This window comes from Lissotriton helveticus, chromosome 9 (assembly GCF_964261635.1).
Source record: "Lissotriton helveticus chromosome 9, aLisHel1.1, whole genome shotgun sequence".
Lineage (NCBI taxonomy): Eukaryota > Metazoa > Chordata > Amphibia > Caudata > Salamandridae > Lissotriton > Lissotriton helveticus.
The window spans coordinates 810,921,615-810,942,524 of record NC_136070.1 but is presented as its reverse complement, the minus strand read 5'-3'; the positions used below and the strand labels follow the sequence as shown (position 1 = coordinate 810,942,524).

General features: G+C 49.4%; 1 protein-coding gene across 20 annotated transcripts in view; it reads left to right on the top strand.

The window, feature by feature from the left end:
* The window catches only part of CLASRP (CLK4 associating serine/arginine rich protein), a 739,455-nt gene that overhangs the window by 326,334 nt on the left and 392,211 nt on the right, over positions 1-20,910 (top strand). The gene's annotated exons all lie outside the window — the stretch shown is intronic.

Below are 20,910 nucleotides of genomic sequence, written 5' to 3'. Positions count from 1 at the left end.
CCTCGATCAGATGTGTAAGCTCTATCTGTCCCCGGACCATCAGGAGCCCTCCTCCTTGGTGTGCCCTGCCTTCACGAACAAGAAAACTCTCTGATAGTGTTTGGATCGTCTCATCACTTTGGTGTCCATAGTGTACCACCAGTCGAGGACTCTGGTTCCAATGTAGAAATTAATCAGCCTCCACCTGCACAGTGTTCACTTCCGAAGAAGGCCAACGTGAGTATCAACATCCCATCTCCCTCCCCTTGACACCACTTGCAAGGCAAGTATCGCCTCCGAGGAGATGTGAGTATCGGGCAAACAGGCCAGTTATGAGGCCTCCGGTCCACAACTGCCCCAAGGCCATAGTTGTACTGGTCTCCCAAGTCTGAGCCGATGCACATACAACTCAACTTCGACTGGCTCTTTGACTCTGGCATCGAAGACACCCATGAGGTCGGTCTTGGAGTTCAACCCTTCAGATCTGAAAATCGGCTGGTGCCAGCACACATTCTTGGCTCAGAGAAAACTGGCATCCAGGGCATCATCCTCTGCGGCTACTGAGGTCCAGGATCAGCTAATCCTCTAGTGCCTTCAGGAGAAGCTCGATGCCAAACAAAGTAAACATATTTATCCTGAGGCTGAATATGAATTCTCCTTGAAGAAAGGGCATTTATCCTCCAATGAGGAAACTGACTTTTGATGAGGTTCTGAATCGACTGTCTGAACCAGTGCCCACAAAATCTCAACACCATGAGAAGGGCACCTCTCCTCCACCTCCTTTGCCATGCTTGCCTCTGCCTCGCTCTTCACCCCGCCACCTTTGCCTCCATGCCGACCCTCACCGCTGTTACCAGTACACCCTTTTACAGCATCACCTCAGCGTTCCCCTCCTTCAGGATTTGGGGGGCAAAAGTGCACCCTCTCACTGTGACCCGTATGAAACACCCTAAGAGCCACAATAGCATATCGACCCGTGTGACGATTACGATGTTTAGCCCATGGCTGATACTGACCCTGATCTCCAGCCAACTAAACCCTCTTCACCGAATAACACAACTGCATACCACAAGGTGTTGCAAAAGGCAGCTGCTTTCTACAAAGTGGAAATGCATAAACAGCCTGAGGAGGGTGACTTCTTCATGGAGACACTGGCTACCACCCAAAGATTCATGCAGTAGTTACCAATTCTTTAGGGGATGCTCAAACCAGCCTCTGACATCTTCAAGGAGCCGGTCAAGGCACAAGTCATAATACCTAGGGTCGACCAGAAGTACAAAGCTTCTGTTTTCGACCCTTGGTACATTAGGTCAAAACTGCCCCCTGACTCCTAGTAGTCCACAGGCCTGGCAAATAGCGTAATCCCTTCTCCTGACCTGGAGGATAAGAAAATTGTCGCAGCAGAGAAACATGTAGTGGACGAGCCTAGTACAAAAAGAGGGGTCAGAAGTTAGAAGCGGAGGGGAAAATTATTTCCATCACTAACATTAGATGTGCTCTGCATGCTTCAGACATCACTGCTCAAAGGGGGTAAATACCAGTATCCTCCTTCGAAGACATGCCTGACTGTGTGTTTCTGGTTTTAAATCAGAGGTACAGAAGCACCTAATCAGCTTGCCTTTTGATGGCCAGCAAGTGTTCGGCCCTCATGTTGACCAGATGCTGGAAAAAATAAAGGATACTGAGACTGCTAAAGTCATGGGTGCCTTACATACCCCATCTGCCCATGGCTCCTTTCGGCATACACAATACTAAAAAAAAATACGCAAAAGCGTGGCACCCGTTTTGATAATATGAAAGTGGGTGCCGTGCTGAAGTATAAACTTTGAGACTTAATGCTGTAGCACCGCACCCACCTACATATTATCAACACTGGTATCAGGCTTAATTATAGCGTGGAGCTATGCTGCAGCATAAAGTGCCGCACCAGTGTTGATAATAAAGTTGGTGCCTTGCTCTGAGAGGAGGAATAGCATTGAGCCCGCGGCATCCATTGTTGAAGCAAAAGCGGCGTCCCACTGATTTAAAAAAAATATAGTAGTGCTTGTGCAGAATTAATGGTGCGGCCACCATTGTTACAGTAAAAACAATAGATAAGATAAAGCAGGGTGTGCTGCAGTGCTTAAAAAACAAGCAATCGCATGAGAACATCTGAGTAATTTCAAAAAAATATTGCCCACATATTGTAAATAAAATATACTGAGTAACATCACATGTTAAAGGGGCAGTCCTCATGGGAGGTTACAAAAGAAGAAAAGGTGGTACTAAGGAAGGACTACTAAGCCTATTCACCAATCAAAAGTCACCATTTACAAATGACAGTAAGAGGAACCAATTGAAAAGATGGACGGGGCTTCAAGTCCATACCTGAACACAGCATATCTCGAAGACACCTAGGAGAGACCTAAAAATAGCAAGTATCCATAAATCTGTTTAGGTACCAGAAGAAATTTGTTCAGGTAAGTACGTTTTTCAATAAAAAATACTTCGAGTTCAAAAAGTCGACCGTGCAAGTTTCAGAAGTTGCAGTGTTCTCCTATGGGAGGAAAAGCAATTGCGACATTCAGGTACAGTACCGTGACGTATGGGACCAATCTCCAGGAGTTATGATGAGTGGTGGGCAAGGTCCAAGGCACCGCCAGCGGCACTAATGCGGCCGGGTGAAGGGGTGCAAAACAGCGTCGGATGCCCAATGTTACTCTGTGGGGATCAGCCGCAGTGTAAAGAGGCTGCAGGCTTTGACTGGGGGCCAGTCGGGTTGATTAGCACAGGGCGGGCTCAGACCTCACAATGGTCTGGGACGCAGTAACACCGTTCGTCCTCTTCTCCACGACCCAGGGGCAACAGGTCGAGCGGTGTATTTAGGCGTTGGGTTTTTCTTACCGGGAGCAGTTGCGGTAGAGGGGGTCTGCATGTGGAGGCTGCAGACACTGTTGAAGAGTTCACTGGAGGTGAAACCACAACGGACTCGGACTCCTGGTTGCTAGGGTACTCTGTTGGCCCACTTCAACAGGTCTTTGGTTGCCTTTAGGATGTAGGGAAGCAGATCCGCTTCTTCTCGGGAGATCTTGGTTCCTGGTTGATGCACTTGCAAGTCTCCCAGGCTGGGGAACTGAGCAGCTGCAGGACAGGTAGACTTTTAGCACAATTGGAGAAGTCAGCGGGCAGCTGGCAGGGTTGGTGCCAAGTCAGTTGCTGGGTCTGCTGGTCTTGCTGTTGCCACTCATGTCCGTCATCGTTTTTCAGGTCGGCAGCATCTGCTCTTCTGGTGTCAGGTGCTCCTCTAAATACTGAATGTGAAAGAGACACGTTAGTGATAGATTCCTTACCTTAGAATAGCCCTGGCGTCAGACTGGATCCGGAAAGATTTTCGTCAGCAGTACCCCTGCGTGTCGGTAGGTGGCGTCGCGCAGTTCCGCGTCCGTCCCTGGCGTCGTAAGCGTTGAGATGACGTCACGGAGACTACTTAGGCGCCACACATGCACCACTGATGTCAGTTCTTTCTTTTTCCCGGGCCAGCAAGCGCAGATGCAGTTAGAGCACGTACCCTAGTCACTTTTTGACTAACTTTTTTGAGACTTTTTGTCTCTACTTCTTTTGAGACTTTGACTCGTGGTGCCACGTAGGGTTGCAAAGGTTTAAACCCTGCAGGGCCTGCTGCCGTACGATGTCGGTGGCCGACCCCCATGGCGTCTGTCTCTACTGTCTGTAGTGCGACCATGACTCCCGGTCATGTTCCGACTGCCTGGCCATGGCTCCGAAGGCTTTGTGGGAGTGGTCCCGAAAGCTGCTGGAGGCCAGGCACTCATCTCCGTGCCGTTCGAGATACAGGGGTCACTCAAGGGACCAACCACGGAGCCATCATCACCGCTCCTCGGGGTCCAAGTCTTCACCCTCCGAATCGGGTAAGAGACGTCACAAGAAAAAGTCGAAAAAGGGCGTACGCTTTCCGACCTCCCTCCACCTCTGTCGGAATCCGGACGAGGGGGCCAGGGGTCCTTCACCCACGGCTCCGTTGGAGCCTGTGAGTCCCGCGGCCTACCCACCCCGGGTCCGTTGGTAACTCCGGCCCAGGTGCAAGAGTTTCTTGCCGCCATGGACCGCCTTTTCAGGACTAGGGCTCCCGCCGGCGCGCCTTCGGGCCCCGCGGTCCCTATTGAGGGCCCTTGCTCCGTTCCTGGCGCTGCAATGGGTTCCGTTCGTCCCACCTCTGCCCTTGCCTGAGTTTCTGGGCAATTTTGCTCTGGCTTGTGACCCTAATTGGGACATGGAGCTGGATCTGCGCCATTGGAGCATTTGTTTTCCCCTGTGCCTCCCCCACCGCTGCAGCCTGTGCCTCGGCCCGTGGAGGAGGGAGATGACTGGGAGGGGTCAGAGGACCCTCTTGCACAGCAGTGCAAGTCCGAACATGAGTGGGCGGAGGACTCTGAGGAGGCAGGTGGCCTTGACCTCTCCTCTGAGCCGGGGGTTTGTGTTTCCTCCCGCTTTTATGGAGGAAGGCGCCACATACACCGTGGTGCTCCGTAGGGCAGCTGAGGCTCTTGACCTTGATCTGCCTACTGTTACCCTCAAGACAAACCTCCTTACTGACGTGCTGCAGCCAGAGGCAAGTTCTATGGAGCCTCTGCTTCCGTTCAGTGAGGCCTTGACGGATGTTTTGATGGGCACCTTGTCTAGGCCAGCCTCAGGGGTTCCTGTGGATAAAAATGTGTCCAGGCGTCACCGCCCTGCACCGGGTGACCCTGCCTTTTTAACAAATCATCCGACACCGGAAAGGCTGGTCATTTAGACCTCCATTTCCCAAAGTGCATTCCCTACCGCTGCGCCGGATAAGGAAACGAAAAAGCTGGAGCAGTTTGGCAAAAAGTTGTTTTTCTCTGCCAGCTTGGGGCTGTGGTCAGTCAACACCGCATGCCTCTTGGGCCGCTACTCTCACGCTGCGTGGGACACTATGGCCCAAACTCTGTCCCATTGCCCGGAGGAGGTTTGGGCTGTAGTTTTCCAAGCTGTTGCGGAGGGGATGGATGCCGCGAAGTTCACCATTCGGTGTGGATTGGCCACCGCAAACTCTTTGGGGAGAGCCTTCTCCACGATGGTGCCTTGTCGCCACGCCTGGCTGCGGTCCACGGGGTTTTCGGGGGATGTCCAGAGTTCCCTCATGGACATGCCTTTGGATGGTACTCGCCTATTTGTTGATAAGGCAGACAGTGCGCTGGAGCGTTTCAAGGACTCTCTAGCTACAGCCAAGTCCTTGGGTCTCTCTACCACATGCACGGTCCCGTCTACCTTTCATTCCTTTCGTGGCCACGTAAGGGGCGCCCCTACACGTACGTTCAGCCACAAGCCTGCGCAGAACCAACCTCAGTGCGTGCGTGGTAGCCGCCGTGGCGGCACAGGGGGCCAGCATGCGGGTCAGTCCACCTCCGTTCCTGCAGCATCCGCCTCAAAGCCTTCCTAGTCCAAGCTTTGGATTGCACCCCACGCCGTTGGGCGGCAGGATTCAACATCACCTCCCCCACTGGCGCTCTGTCACTTCGGAAAGGTGGGTGCTGCAAATCGTCCGAAGGGGCTACTCCCTCCCCTTCGAGTCTGCCGCCCAAGCCATGCCACCTCCGTTCCACCGCATGTCGGAGTATCATTTGACGCTTCTCCAACAGGAAGTCACGGTCCTCTTGGCCAAGGGGGCCATCAAGCGCATTCCTTGCCAGAAGTAGAACGTGGTTGTTATTCACAATACTTTCTGGCCCCCAAGATGGAGAAAGGGGGCCTGCGCTCCATCTTGCACCTCTGGAACGTCAATCAATTCCTCCAGAAGGAGAAGTTCAAGATGTTAACTCTGGCTCAGGTCTTGGCTGCCCTTCGACCGCGGAGACTGGATGGTAGCGTTGGACTTGCAGAACGCATATTTTCACATCCCCGTCATTCCCGGCCCACCGGCGTTACTTGCGGTTCACGGTAGACCAGGAGCATTTTCAGTTTGCCTTGCTCCTCTTCGGCCTTACCAGCGCCCCTCGGGTGTTCACGAAAATGATGGTGGTGGTCGCAGCTCATCTGCGCAGGTCAGGGGTGTCAGTCTTCCCCTACCTGGTTGTTGAAGGCGGGCTCGCCCCAGGCAGTCCCCACCCTCCTTCAGACTACTGCGGACCTCCTGCATTTGCTAGGGTTCCCTCTCAAAAGCTCCCCTTCATCAAAGCGGTTCTGGATTTGACGCGGTTTCGGGTTTATCCTCCCGAGCAGCGAGTCCTGGATATTCAGGCTATGATTCCGATCTTTCAGCCTCTATCTCGGGTTTCAGTCCGGATTAGCCCCCGGCTCCTGGCTGGATGGCCTCTTGCCTCCTTCTAGTGCAACATGCCAGATGGCATCTGCAGGCTCTGCAGTGGGTCCTGAAGTTTCAATGTGCACAGCATCCGGGAACCTGTCCGATTATGTCCAGATCTCCGAGGGCACTGCACGACAATTGCAGTGGTGGCGCACAAATCCCGATTGGGTCAATGGCAAATCCCTTTCCCTTCCCCAACCGAAGCACACAGTGGTGACGGATGCGTCCCTCTTGGGATGGGGTGGCCACTTGGGAGAGGCGGAGATCAGAGGCCTCTGGTCTCCGACGAAGTCCCGGCTCCATATCAATCTTCTAGAGCTTCGGGCGATCCGACTTGCACTGAAGGCATTCCTTTCCACTTTACGGGGAAGTGTAGTGCAGGTGTTGACGGACAACACCACCGCCATGTGGTATTGCAACAAACAGGGCAGGGTGGGGTCATGGACCCTATGTCAGGAGGCGCTGCGCCTCTGGACATGGTTGGAACATCAAGGCATTACCTTGGTGGTTCAACACCTGGCAGGTTCTCTAAACACCAAGGCAGACAAACTCAGCCACCGGTGCTTGATGGATCACAAATGGTGTCTGAAATCGGACGGGTCTCTTTTGGCAGTCGGGAGAGCCTTAGTTAGATCTATTCGCCACCGAAGACAATGCGCAATGTCTTCAATTCTGCACGTTGGAATCTCCAAGGATTCAAGGTGCTTGAACCCCCATTTTGTTTACATTTCAGAGAAGAGCCAGAACTTCCAAAATTTCTGGACACTGAGAAAAATACTCTTTATCTTGTCATCACAATAAAATGTAAGATTCATCCCTTTGCAGTCCCCGTGTTTAGCTGAAGAGTAGGAGCGGTACATATGCTTATGAGAGTACTGGCTTTTTCAGATAAAACCTTCTGAGAGAGTTGTGCTTGGATCGGCTGATCCAGCGGCCTTATAAATCAAGGTAAGATGTTCACTCTAGAAGGAACTTAACAAAGAGAGGAGGGCGTTTTATGGTAGATACTATAAATAAGAATACTGTGTCATTTGTTCTTTTCACAGCTTTCTGGTCCTGAGGAGGACCCCTTAGTTGGAGGGGTTCGAAATTCGTCGACCTTTTGTAGTGGCCAATTGTTTGTTTATATTGTGTGAAGAATCAAAAAGTCTGTAATCATCAAAATTGTTTGTGTCTTTGGCCTATCTTTTGATGTATAAAGTTTGATTGAAAAAAACAATTTTTGTAATAAAGAGCTGAGTGTGTGGGTGGTTTGTATGGGAAATGTGACTTGGAGTATGGTTTGAAAGGTGCAAAAAATCTTTGGTGCGAGTGGTTTTTTATATTAATACAAATCAGATAGTGTGTTTAAACAAGAGGAGTGGTGTGCTGATGATATGAGGATGATGATTATATGTGTAGAGTTTTAAGAAGATGATACTGTGGTTTTTGAAAAAATTAGTTTTTGTCTGTGGTTCAAAATAAATTTTGATTAACTCAAGTAGAAATTAGAAATAACATTTCTGTGAAGACATTGTTTTCTCTCAATGTTCTGGTTCTAAAGGTGAATAATTGGATCAGTACTGGCATTTCTTTGTTTTCTGCTGTGGAATTTTCTAGGCAGCACTCGCTCGGCAAAGATTTTCATTTCATCGCGAGTGGAGCAGCAGTGTTGTATGCCTTTATGCCTATACCACTTCTGACCAGAGTGCTGAAGAAGATTCGGGGCGGCCGGGCCAAAGTCATCCTTGTGGCTCCGTATTGAGCATGAAGATACTGGTATCCCGAGCTACTCAGCATGGCGATCGATCCCCCGATCCGACTGCCTCTTCGGGAGGATCTTCTGTCGCAGCAGCAGGGGACAGTCCTCCACCCGAACCTGTCCACACTCCACCTACATGCGTGGAGATTGAGTGGCGACAGTTGACCGCTTTCGATCTTCCTTCCGAAGTTTGTGATGTCATTCTGGCTGCCAGGCATCCCTCCACTAAGAGGGTATACGCCTGCAGGTGGAACAAGTTTGTGGCATGGTGCACAGCGAAAGCTGCCCCTCTTTCTGAAGTCCTTCTGTTCCTTCTCTTTGGCCCAGCAGGGCTCTGCTCTGGGCACCATCAAAAGTTATCTTTCAGCCATCTCCGCCTTTCTAGGACTTCCAGCTCAGCCTTCTCTTTTTAAGCCCCCGGTTGGTAATAGTTTCCTCAAAGGCATTACGCACACGTTTTCTCCTGTGCCTTTCATAATGCCTCAATGGGATTTAAACCTTGTCTTGACTTATCTGATGTGTGCTACCTTTGAGCCCCTTCATAACTGTCTTTCGTCTTCTCACCCTAAAGACGGCTTTCCTGGTATCTATCACCTCTGCCAGAAGAGTGAGTGAGCTCCAGGCTCTTTCTTCTAAACCTCCTTTACTTTCTGTTCATCCGGACAAGGTGGTTTTAAGGACCCGTCCTCCTTTCATGCCAAAGCTTGTCACGCCCTTCCACATCGGGCAGACCATCACTTTGCCCACCTTCTTTCAGCCTCCGCAACCTTCAAAAGAGGAAGAGAGGCTCCACCGTCTGGACCCAAAACGGGCGCTCTTGTTCTATCTGAAGCGCACACAACAGTTCCGGGTGGATGACCAACCTTTTGTTGGCTACATGGGCGCCAAAAAAGGTTGGGCCGTGCACAAACAAACTATCTCTCGGTGGGTTGTTCTGTGCATCAAAGCATTTTACTCGTTGGCTAAGAAGGAGCCTCCTGTGGGGCTGCGTGCCCATTCTACAAGGGCAACGGCAGCTACTACTGCCTTGGGACGCGGCGTTCCCTTGCATGACATTTGTCAGGCACCTACATGGGCCTCGCTGCACACCTTTACCAAGCATTATTTCCTTGACAGTCAAGTCTGGAGAGACTGCTTATTTGGCTGTTCTGTTCTCCGTGACTTTCTGGTGTAATTGTGTTCGCAGACCCACCTCTGGGGTTGGTATTGCTGGGATATCTATTCTAAGGTAAGGAATCTATCACTAACGTGTCTCTTTCAGATGCACAAGTTACTACTTGTGTAACAATATATCTGTAAGAGACATTAGCTAGTGATAAACTCCTTACCACCCCACCCATCCTCCCCGTTCTGCGAACTGATTTATAGGGTTAAGGTCATCGCTTTCAGGGCCCTAGTTTTATGGCACCAGTGGTCAGTTTCTTGCATGGCTCTGCGTTCCTGGCGTGGAAAGTCATGTACAGAACTGACGTCCGCTCGAATGGGTGGCGCCTAAGTAGTCTCCGTGACGTCATCTCTGCGCTTACGACGCCAGCGACGGACGCAGAGCCGCATGACGCCACCTACCGACGCGCAGGGGTACTGCTGATGAAAACTTTCCGGATCCAGTCTGATGCCTGGGGATATTCTAAGGTAAGGAATCTAACACTAACCAAGGTCTCTTACAGATATATCGTTACACAAGTAGTAACTTGTGCATATAGGGGTGTTATGGGAGTGTAGAGTAGTAGCCAATGAGCTACTGACCCTTGGGGTCACTACACCACTGTGGGGAGGAGGCGCAACCCTGTCCCAGAATTCCTAAATATACCACCACAAAGATGGCTACTTCTGAAAAGTCATGTCCACTTCAGATTAGGCCATGTTGGGTGTGGTACTAGCTTGGGGTCGCACACCTACCTGACTAGCTATTTTTCCCGCTTGTACAGGGGCCAAAGGGCTCTGAACAAAGTGGGTAGGCTCGAATTTCAAAGGCGGTAGCTTTGAAGCTTCCCTGCTTTGGAATGCTAATCAGCAGTTCATCCTATGGGAGGGGGGTTAACAACCCTTTCCCGAGCATGCTTTGTTTCTGACCTCCTGAGAGCAAAGGCTCTCACCCTTGGGGGACATACACTTTGCTCTGTTGGCAGGCTGGCAGAAACAGTCAGCCAACACACTAGGGCTGGTAGGTTTTCAGGGGGCATCTCTAAGGTGCCCTCTGGGTGCATGTATTATTAAATCAAACCCTGAAGTCAATGTGGGTTTATTAATAGGATATGTTTGATACCAAACATCCCTAAATTCAGTGAAGCCATCATGTATCTGGGGAACACGTTTTCACCAGCGTCCAGTCTTTAAGATGGCTTTCCTGGTCAGTTGTACTGGCAGTAATGGAACTGACCAGCATAGGGCCATATCTGCTCATGTAGGTATGCCCTCACAGGTAATATTAGGCACCTGCCTTAGGGCTGTAAGGCCTGCTGTAGTGGTGACTTACAAATATTGCATGCAGTGTTCAGGAACAGGGCATACAAGGATGTGTCATGTTGTGTTATGACTTTTGTCTGCACCAAAACACGCAGCCTGCAATGGCAGCCTTGCATGTGTTTGGTGAGGGGTCCCTTAGTATAATGTGAGGTCAGTGAACCACTGACCTCATCCTTATGTGCACACAATGTGTTTTCCCAAATACTTAGGAGTTCCAAACTTTTTCATCAGTAATTCATAGTATTTTATTCACTTTTTTGTTTCATAAGTCAGTAATCATTTGCTACTGTTATTTGCACATTTTCGCTCTTATTTTCAGAGCATAACAGTGTTCTTTATTTCAAATACATCCACATCCAATGCATTTCGGGGCCATTTTGGGCACAAAATGGCCCCGAAATGCATTGGATGTGGATGTATTTGAAATAAGGAACACTGTTATGCTCTGAAAATAAGAGCGAAATTGTGCAAATAACAGTAGCAAATGATTACTGACTTATGAAACAAAAAAGTGAATAAAATACTATGAATTACTGATGAAAAAGTTTGGAACTCCTAAGTATTTGGGAAAACACATTGTGTGCACATAAGGATGAGATCAGTGGTTCACTGACCTCACATTATACTTGTGATTATCCAACGCCGAGGGACACCTGACGTTACTTATGTGGCACCTATAAACTCGACGAAATTCTTGTATAAACACTGCTGTGCATCCCAGTACGCTGTTTTCAGGGTCCCTTAGTATGACACAATTTGGGTTGCAGTCCTTAGGGACCCTCTTTAGTATCTCAGGCCCTAGGTACCAAAGGTACCATTTGCTAGGGACGTACAAAAAGCGCTATAGGTATTGCCAATTGGGGGAAACAATTGTATAGTTTTTGGAAAGAGATCTGGCACTGGGGATCCGAGTAGCAGGGACCCGGTGCACTTCCAGTCGATATCGCATCAAATACCAGGCAAAAAGTGGGTGTAACCTTGTCAAAAGGGGCACTTTCCTACATTATCACTTCCCCTAGGCATATCAGTGGACTTCATGCACTTACCCTGGAAGAACCCTTCACCACAATAGAATATTCCTTAGGGCGGAACCCCAAGTACCTTCCTAAGGTGGTCTCTAGATTCCATTTTAATCGATAGTACTGCCAGTCTTCTTTCAACATCCACAGTCAGTAGCAGAACAAACTCTTCCTACTCTAGATGTCAAAAGTGAGCTTATGTATTACATTGACAGGACTAAGCCCTTCCGAAAGATACAACCGCTCTGTTTCTTTCTCCAAACCACATAAAGGGCGTGCTCTGGTCAAAGCTGGAATAGCACTGTGGTGGGTCCGATCTATACAAACCTCTAAAGCCAAAGCAAAACTACCTTTGCCTATCCCTTCCACACCTCACTCAACCCTGTAAAAATTGAGATGCTATGACTATCTTAGGTAATGTTCCCATAGCGGACATCTGTAAAGTAGATAATGGTTCTTCTTACCACACTGTTACTAAACATTACTGTGTATATGTTTTAGCCCACCAACAAGCTAGAGTTTGCCATGCTGTTTTACGTACACTATTCCAGTCTTCAGCAATATCCCAGGGCTAGCCACCACATTAAGGGAAGACTGCTTTACAGTCTTTGGAGAGTAGGTGTATCTATGGCTACAAATGCCACAAATGGAAAATGTTACTTACCCTGTAAGTATGTGTTTGCGGTATGTAGTGCTGTACACATGCACCCAATCTCATCCCCTGAAGCCCTTAGCTATTACAGACACTTTTTTTTATCTTTACTATTCTTTTGCATGGTCATCTTTGCTGTATCTACATACTCGCTCTTTGGTCATAAAAACAATTTTAGTAATGGAGCCGATGCCTACGCATATTATGAATAATGGATAGAGTCACTATAATGCCTGACTTGAAAGACTTCTTTGAAGAAAAACAACTTGCATGTGTCCGAACGCAACACTAGATGGCAGGAGTATGCACAGCATGTGCATCTACAGCACTACATGCCACAAACAGATGCATATACAGTAAATAACATTTTCATATCTGGATAACATTGTCGTAAGCATGTACCTACCTCAATCCATTCTTTTTGATAATCGACAGATGCATTAAAACTCTTTATTTGCTTTTTAATACAGCGCCCGATCCAGATAATAAAAATATTATTTACACAAACTTTTTTTAAGGTGACAGACCCCTTTTTACTATGAATTGTTACAAGTTTGGTTAATTTTGGGCATTGTGTTTTAGAGGTATCTGAAAGAAACTATTAATTATAGATTCCTTACCTTAAAATTACCCCAGACGTCAGACTGGATCCGGAGAATTTTTGTTCAGCAATACACCTGCGTGTCGGTAGGTGGCCTTGGTCGACTCTGCTTCCATAGGCGGCAGCGTGGTCACCAGGATGACGTTGCGGTGCCTACTTAGACGCCACCCCTGCGCGCTGTAAGTTCCTTCTTTTTCTGTGCCAGCCTACAGCAGATCCGGAGAGAGCTTGCCCCGAAGTCACTTTTTGACTAAACTTTTATTTTTACTTTTGTCGACTTTTTTCGACTCCCGGTGCGCAAGGGATGTCCAATTGTCGAACCAGCTTCAAGCCAAGGCGACTCCTGTCACAAGCTGATGTCTGTGCTGTACATGCACTTCGTGTGCCTCTGCTGCCTGAAGTGCGATCACTACCCAAAGTCGTGATCCAACTGTCGGGCCTTTTCAGAGCGGTCCCGAAAGCTTTTGGAGGCCGTGCAGTCAGCTCTGCGTCGGTTCCTGTCTCGCTCGAGGGGAAGGTTGCGGCGCCACCACACCTCCTCCAAGTCTTCGCACTCTTCGGGTAAGTCGAACCACAAGAAAAAGGCGAGAAGCTCAGTCACTGTTCTCCTTCTCCCTGTCTGTTGGCTGATGCGACACGGGGTCCGGAGCGTTGTCACTATGAGGCTCAGTCACCTGACTCAGGGATGACTCCGCGCCTCCCCCCGTTTCCAGGAGCCAGGGCGTCCCCTGCCCAGCTTTGTATGTTCTACGAAGCCCTCCACCGTGTATTTGGGCAGCCCGACTCCACTGATTTATTATTTATTTAAACATATTTTATTGGTTGCATGTTGACAAAGTGCAAGATACAGTACAGGTCACAGCCATAATTCTCCGAGTCATGTTCTAGAACTTTTTCGTTACATCAGTTCAAAAGTAATCAATTATTGCATCTGTTCTCCAATTCAATAGTGGCATAGTGATCTATTCGTGACCCTTACACATACCTCTAGACATACCTCAACCTACTTACTAATCTACTTCTAATCTACTTCTAATCTCAACTAATTCCCACCCCCCTCCCTCACCACTGCTGTGTATCACATTAAGCACAAAATATAAAACACATTTCGTGATCCAACTGCAATCCAAGTGTACCCATGATGGCCGTGTAAAGGGCCTCCTTTAATAACAACGCCCTGCATGTATCCCTCCTCCTGTTTGCTGATCAGACAAAGATTGCACCAGCGTCTCGCATGCCGTCGCCGAGTCCAATGCTTTCTCATTATTTGAGCATTGCACCTGCTGGAATCTAGTAACACTCTCGCTACTAGCCCATTTACTTAGCTCAGCCCTCCATCTCTTACTGTTGGGGCCATCCTTCGACTTCCAGTGCATCGTTATTTCTCTCTTCGCTAGTAATAACCCCATATCTACAAATTTACTTGTCACCTTCGTTTTGGACGTGTGGGGGAACCAGTGTAGTATGCATGTAGCTATATCAAAATCTAAGTGCCGTTCGGTGACTGCATTCAACAGGTCTCCCACTTCTTCCCAGTAATCCCCTAGCTTTGGGCACTCCCACAGCATGTGTTCCAGCTCCACCCCTCCTCTTGCACATCTAGGACATGCTGCGTCCTCAGCCTGAAAGTATTTCCGGGTCTTACCCGGTGTTAAGTATGCCCTGTGCAGTATAAAGAAGTGCACAAGTTGGAACCGTGCGTTCGTAGTACTTTTCCAGGCCCAGCCCGACTCCACTGATGCGCCTTCGGGCTCACGAGTCGGTTGGGGGCCTTAGGCCTTAGATGCTGGTAGGTCGGGCCCCAGCGGATCAAGGCGTCGATCCAGATCGACGCTGGTTGACCTTACTCAACCTCCCCCGGCGTGGATCCCAGCAACAACGCCCCCGCTGTGCTCCCTGCCAATGCCATCCCATCCTCATCCCGGAGATGGACCGACGTCAACCAACGACAAATCCAATGCCAGAGGGTACTTTTGGTCTTTTGTTCTTCCCATCTGTTCTGTCACCCTGAAGGTGGTGATGAGTACTGGGAGGGGTCGCTGGACCCTTTGACAGACCAGCTGGAAGAACCGGACTGGAGAGAGGAATTGGATGACACCACTGGCCTGGACACCTCCCCAGATCTTGGCATGCTTTCCCACCCTACCGTGACTACGGAGGAGGGAGCGTCCTATGCAGTGGTGGTGCGGAGGGCAGCTGAGGATTTGGGCCTGGAGCTTTCTAAAGTGGCAGTCGGGACTAACCTCCTGACGGATGTGCTTCAACCGGTGGCAACTTCCTCTGAACCTCTCTTGCCCTTCAATAAAGCCCTCACAGACGTCCTTCTGGGTACTTGGTTCAAATCCAGCACAGGGGTTCCTGTGGAATGGACGATTGTCAGCTGCAACCGGCCTGCTCCGGGCGATCCCATTTTTCTCACCTAACACCCTTTCCATGGGAGCTTGGTGGTCTAAGCTTCTTCTTCTAAGGGAACATGCCCTTCTTCACCCCCGGACAAGGACAAGCGCATGTTCTCTTCCTCTAGCTTGGCACTGCAGTCTGTGAAAACTGCGTGCCTCATGCGCTGATACTTCCCATACCATCTGGGATACGGTTGCGCAGGTGTTGCCTCACTGCCTGGAGCATGCCCGAGCCGTCCTCTCCCAAGCCGTGGCAGATAGGAGTGATGCAGCAAAATTCACAATTCCCTGTGGAATGGATACCACGACACACTGGGCAGAACTATTGCCACGCAGGTTGAGGACGTCTGTTTTTTCGGGGGATGTTCAGTCAATTCTGCTGGACATACCCTTCGATGGCAGTCACCTTTTTGGTGACAAGGCAGACTCTGCGCTGGGGCATTTTAAGGATTCTTGGGCTACGGCCAGATCCTTAGGACTCTCTGCATCCTCCCGTCCCCCGCTGTCTTCCTTTCGTGGCTACGGAAGTGGCACCCCACCACATCTAACCCAGTCCAGCAACCGGCCCACGCAAGCTGCCCAGCCTATGCGTGGCTTCGGACGTGAGATCCAGCAACACGGGTCTGGGACCCAGCAGGCGGGCGGGCCAGCCAGTCCCCCCTCCCCCCACCCCCACCTGCAGTAGCCTTCAAACCCTCCTAGTCTGACCTTTCATGCCAACAGGAACCAGTGGGTGGCTGGATTCACCATCACGTCAGACAGGTGGGATTTGCAGATAGTCCTAAGGGGCCACTTCGAGACTACCCTTCCCTCAATGCCACCGTCTTTCTATCACATGTCTGAGGATCATTTGGCACTTCTCCGCCAGGGAATCTCCGCTCTCTTGGCCAAGGGAGCTATCAGGAGGGTCCCTGCGCCAGAAGTACATTATGGTTGCTATTCCCGCTACTTTCTGGTGCCCAAGAAGGACAAAGGCCTACGTCCTATCCTAGACCTCAGGGACCTCAACCGCTTTCTGCGGAAGGAGAAGTTCAAAATGCTAACCTTGGCTCAGGTCCTATCTGCCCTGGACTCTGGATGGTGGTGTTGGACTTGCAGGACTCCTATTTTCACATCCCCGTCCTGCCAGCCCACAGATCTTAACTACGGTTCTCGGTAGGCCACAAGCATTTTCAGTTTACTGTGGTCTCCTTTGGCCTTACCAGGGCCCCACCTGTGTGCACGAAAGTGATGGCGGTGGTCGCAGCTCATCTGCGCAGATCAGGGGTTCCAGTCTTCCCCTATCCTGACGACTGGCTGTTGAAGGCGGGCTCGCCCCAGGCTGTCGTCTCCCACCTCGAGACTACGGCAGACCTCCTACATTCACTGGGGTTCACTATCAACATGCCGAAGTCACACATGACTCCCTCTCAGCCGCTCCCTTTCATCAGAGCTGTTCTGGAGACAGTTCGGTTTCGGGCCTATCCTCCCGAGCAGCGAGTCTGGGATAATTGGGCTATGATACCTTTGTTTCAGCCTCTATCTCAGATTTCAGTGAGAATGACCCTGAGGCTACTGGGCCTAATGGCCTCCTGCATCCCGCTGGTGGATCATGCCACAGGGCATATGCAGGCTTTGCAGTGCAACCTGAAGTTCCAGTGGGTGCAGCATATGGGGAATCTCTCCTACTACATCCAGATCTCAGAGGGAACTGCGCAACAACTGCAGTGGTGGTTAACAAGCCAGGATTGGGTCAGAGGCAGATCCCTCTCCCTTCCCCAACCAGACCTCACGGTGGTGACCGATGCATAACTCCTGGGATGGGGTAGCCCCCTGGGAGAGATGAAGATCAGAGGAGTCTGTTCTCTGGTGGAGTCCGGGCTCCATATCAACATATTGGAGTTCTGGCAATTCACTTGGGACTGATGGCATTCCTTTCCTCCCTAAAGGGGAAGGCAGTGCGGGTTTTGCAGTGTGAATCCTTTTCTGTATTTACATGATGTGCATTATTCCACCACCTAGAGGTTGGGTCCAGAATTGTTTCTTTTCTTTTTTTTTTTTTTTGGGTCGCTGTCGACCACCATTTGGTGCCAGGTACGTCCCCTCTGTGATGTCAGATGGTATCCTGGAGGTCGATCTGCGTGGTAGCCATCTTCAGATTCTTTTTTTACGCTGTTGGGTCTGGAAGCACGACGGGAAGCTTGGATGAAAGTTTTGCATTTTTTCCCGAAAAAACTTCAAGAAAAGATCATCCCCGAAAGTTCAACGGAACAACGTCAAGTAACAACACGCGATTGTGTGCAGAGGCACAGCACCAAAAATTGGCAACACATGAGGCTCACTCAGGACACAAATGGTGAGGTAGGGGCCATGGAGAAGACCCCCTTAAAAATTTGCCCGAAGTGCCACAAGTACTCACAACAAGACCCACACACCGTTTGCAACCTCTGCCTGCCGTTAGATCACAAGACAAAGACTGTGGGGCCTGTTCAGCGTTCCTGCCAAAGACTCTCAGGACGTGCCGGAACCAGAGAGAGTCCCACTACACCACAATGTCGGAGGCCACGAAGAGACCTACCATGAGTGAAATGGGGTTCTCCGGCGACAAGGACGAGCTCGCAGCTCCAGCAGAATCGACAGACGAAGGTTCAGACGTCTAACTTATAGAAAAGGACACCGAAAAGAGACACACCGATAAGGCGAAGGAGTCAAAAAAGAAGACGGTGAAGGTAAGAAACAAAGATCCATCGGAACCGAAGAGCCACGATCCAAAGCCTGCAATGGCAGCCTCGACGCCGAACAAAAAGGTGATCGAAGGTCAGCCGCGATCGAAGGAAACCCACAGGACCCACACAAAGGTCACCGATGAGGGAAAATTGCACAAGCCGCCGAAACCAAGGGTTGACAGCGAACCAGCGAAAAAAGGCATGACGCCGAAAACAACCGTCGACGCCAAAAAGAAGAGAGTCCCCAGCCTCAGACGCCGAGAGGTCCCACGAAGTCCAAAACAAAAGGAGAAGAATCAAGGAAGAAATGGCTGCTCTCTTACAAAGGAAGAGGGAATTCGACGAGTTAACGGATTTCCAAATCCCTAAAGCACAGAAGCAGAACCAGAGAACGTCGCCACCGAAGAGGCAGAAGACGCCGGAGAGGAGGAAGAGACTATCATCAAGTCCCCACCAACACAGGAAACTTGAAGCGAAGGTCCTGAGGAATACAGAAACTTACCGGTGGATGGCGAGATCTAAGGAAACTTCGAAGATGACTGGAACGATCTCTACACTGAGATTCCAGAGGAGGAAATCTGCAACTATCCCTCAAAAGCATCCCTCCAGATGACATTGCTTTCTACATCGAAGTGGTGAAGAGGGCAGCAAACCAGTTTGGGGTGCCCCTGGAGGAAGAAAAAGGGGATACATGTTTCCTACTGTAAACACTGGCACCTACAACTAATGGCACACAATATCTTCCCATACTCCCAAGTATTTTGGACCAAGGCAAGGAGGCGTTCAAAGAACCAGCTTCCATCAAAGGGATAACTCCTAGAGTTGAGAAAAAATACAAACCTTCGACAAAAGACCCTAAATATATACAGGGGAACATTACAGCTGATTCAATCATCGTAACAACAGCCAGGAGAGTAAATGCGGTCTCTAACACAGGACCTCCCCCAGAGAAGGAGAGCAAAAGGATGGACCTAGTGGGGAGAAGAATGGAAAAGGAGGCAGTGGCGCATTGCCAACTCAAATGCCTTGCTCAATAGATATGGTCACCAACAGTGGGACGAAATGGAGGAGTTTATCAACAAACTTCCAGAAGATGACAGGAAAAGAGCAAAGGCCTTCATCCAAGAGGGTAAAAATACAATCAACACATGCCTAAAATCTGCATCAGACGCAGCAGATACCACAAGTAGGCAAATGTGCACAGGAACCATACTCCGGAGGCATGCTTGGCTCACGATCTCTCGATTCAAGCAAGCATGTCAGACATCAATAATAAATAGGCCCTTTAACGGACAGGAGATATTTGGAAAAGAAGTGGATGAATCACTGCAACAAATTAAAGACAACAAGACAGCAAGGGCAATGGGGGGCCTGCAACAAAGAGGTACTTTCAAAAGAGGAGGTTTCTCTAACAGAAAGACCACTGGAAGAGGCAGCTTCAGCCAAAGCCAACAGCCACCGCAACAAAGCCAGGGGCAAAACCCTAACCAGCAAATGAGTCCGCAATCTAGCTACCAGGGATGGCAGCAGCAGAAGCAGCCCTTTAGAAGGCGAGGTAACGGGAGAGAAAGAGGCCAAACCTCCAGAGGGAGAGGGAATGGCTCGAACTGACTCCAACACAAGAAGAGACCCACAAGACACCTGTGGGGGGGGAGATTATCCTTTTACCACAATCAGTGGAAAAGGATCACAACAGACAAATGGATATTAAATTTGATACAACATGAATATTGCTTAGAGCTAACAAACATGCCTCCTGCAAGTCCTCCAAAAACTAAAAGACTATCACAATCAGAACAAACTCTGCTAAACACAGAGATCAAAGAACTGTACCAAAATCAGGCGATTGAGAGAGAGTACCACAACAAGAATGGCACACAGGAAGCTACTCCACATACTTCCTTGTACTAAAACAGGACCTAACCCTAAGGCCAATCATGGACTTACCTTTCATAAACAATTCATACGACTCAACACTTCAAAATGTGTACCCTTCAAGAAATAATCTTACAAATCCAAAAAGGGAATTTCTTCGAAACAATAGACCTCAAAGACGCTTATCTGCACATCCCCGTGAACAAAGGACACATGAAGTACCTACACTTCCTACACAACGGAACACACTACCAGTTCAAGGTACTCCCGTTCGTAATAAAATCAGCTCCACGGGTGTTCACAAAGTGCTTAGCAGCAGTGGCCTCACACCTAAGAAAGGACAAAGTCCACGTATACCCCAACTTGGACGGTTGGCTAATAAGGGGATGCACAAAACAAATATGCCTCCTTCACGATTAAAAGACAATTAAAACACTGGAAAATCTGGCTTTCTCCATAAACCACAAGAAATCGTCAATCACCCTGGAAAAAGAAAAAAACATTTCTAGGAGGAAGGCTAAGTACAAAAGACTCAAAGGCTTATCCCACACATGAGGATACAAGCCATCTACAACGAAACAGCCCTTTACCACAAGGAACAGTCTCTGACAGTGAGGAAGGTGATGAAACTAATGGGCATGATGGCATCATGCTTCCCACTCATTCCCCACCCTCGCCTACATTTGCGCCCATTCCAGGAATGGCTCACCAACAGCTGGTCCCAAGCCACAGGGAGTTGGGAGGATCTAGTGGTGGTTACACAAGGGGTGCAAGCACAGACAAAATGGTGGACATCCAACAACATAGTACAGGGGAGACCTTTCAGGGACCCAACTCCATCTGTGACAATCACAACAGATGCATCCCTCAATGGCTGGGGAGCACATCTCAACAAGCTAAAAGTACATGTACAATGGAGCGAACAGGACTCCCCGAAACACATCAACTACCTGGTGTTGAAAACTGTTCTTCTGGCAATAAAGGCATTCCAGAAACATATTCAAAAGAAAACAATTCTTATACAAACAGACAATACTACCACAATGTTCTACCTCAACAAGCAAGGTGGGGCAAAGTCTTTTCCTCTGAGCAAACTAGCACAGGAAATATGGCATTGGGCAGTACGGCAGGACATACATCTGTAAACTATA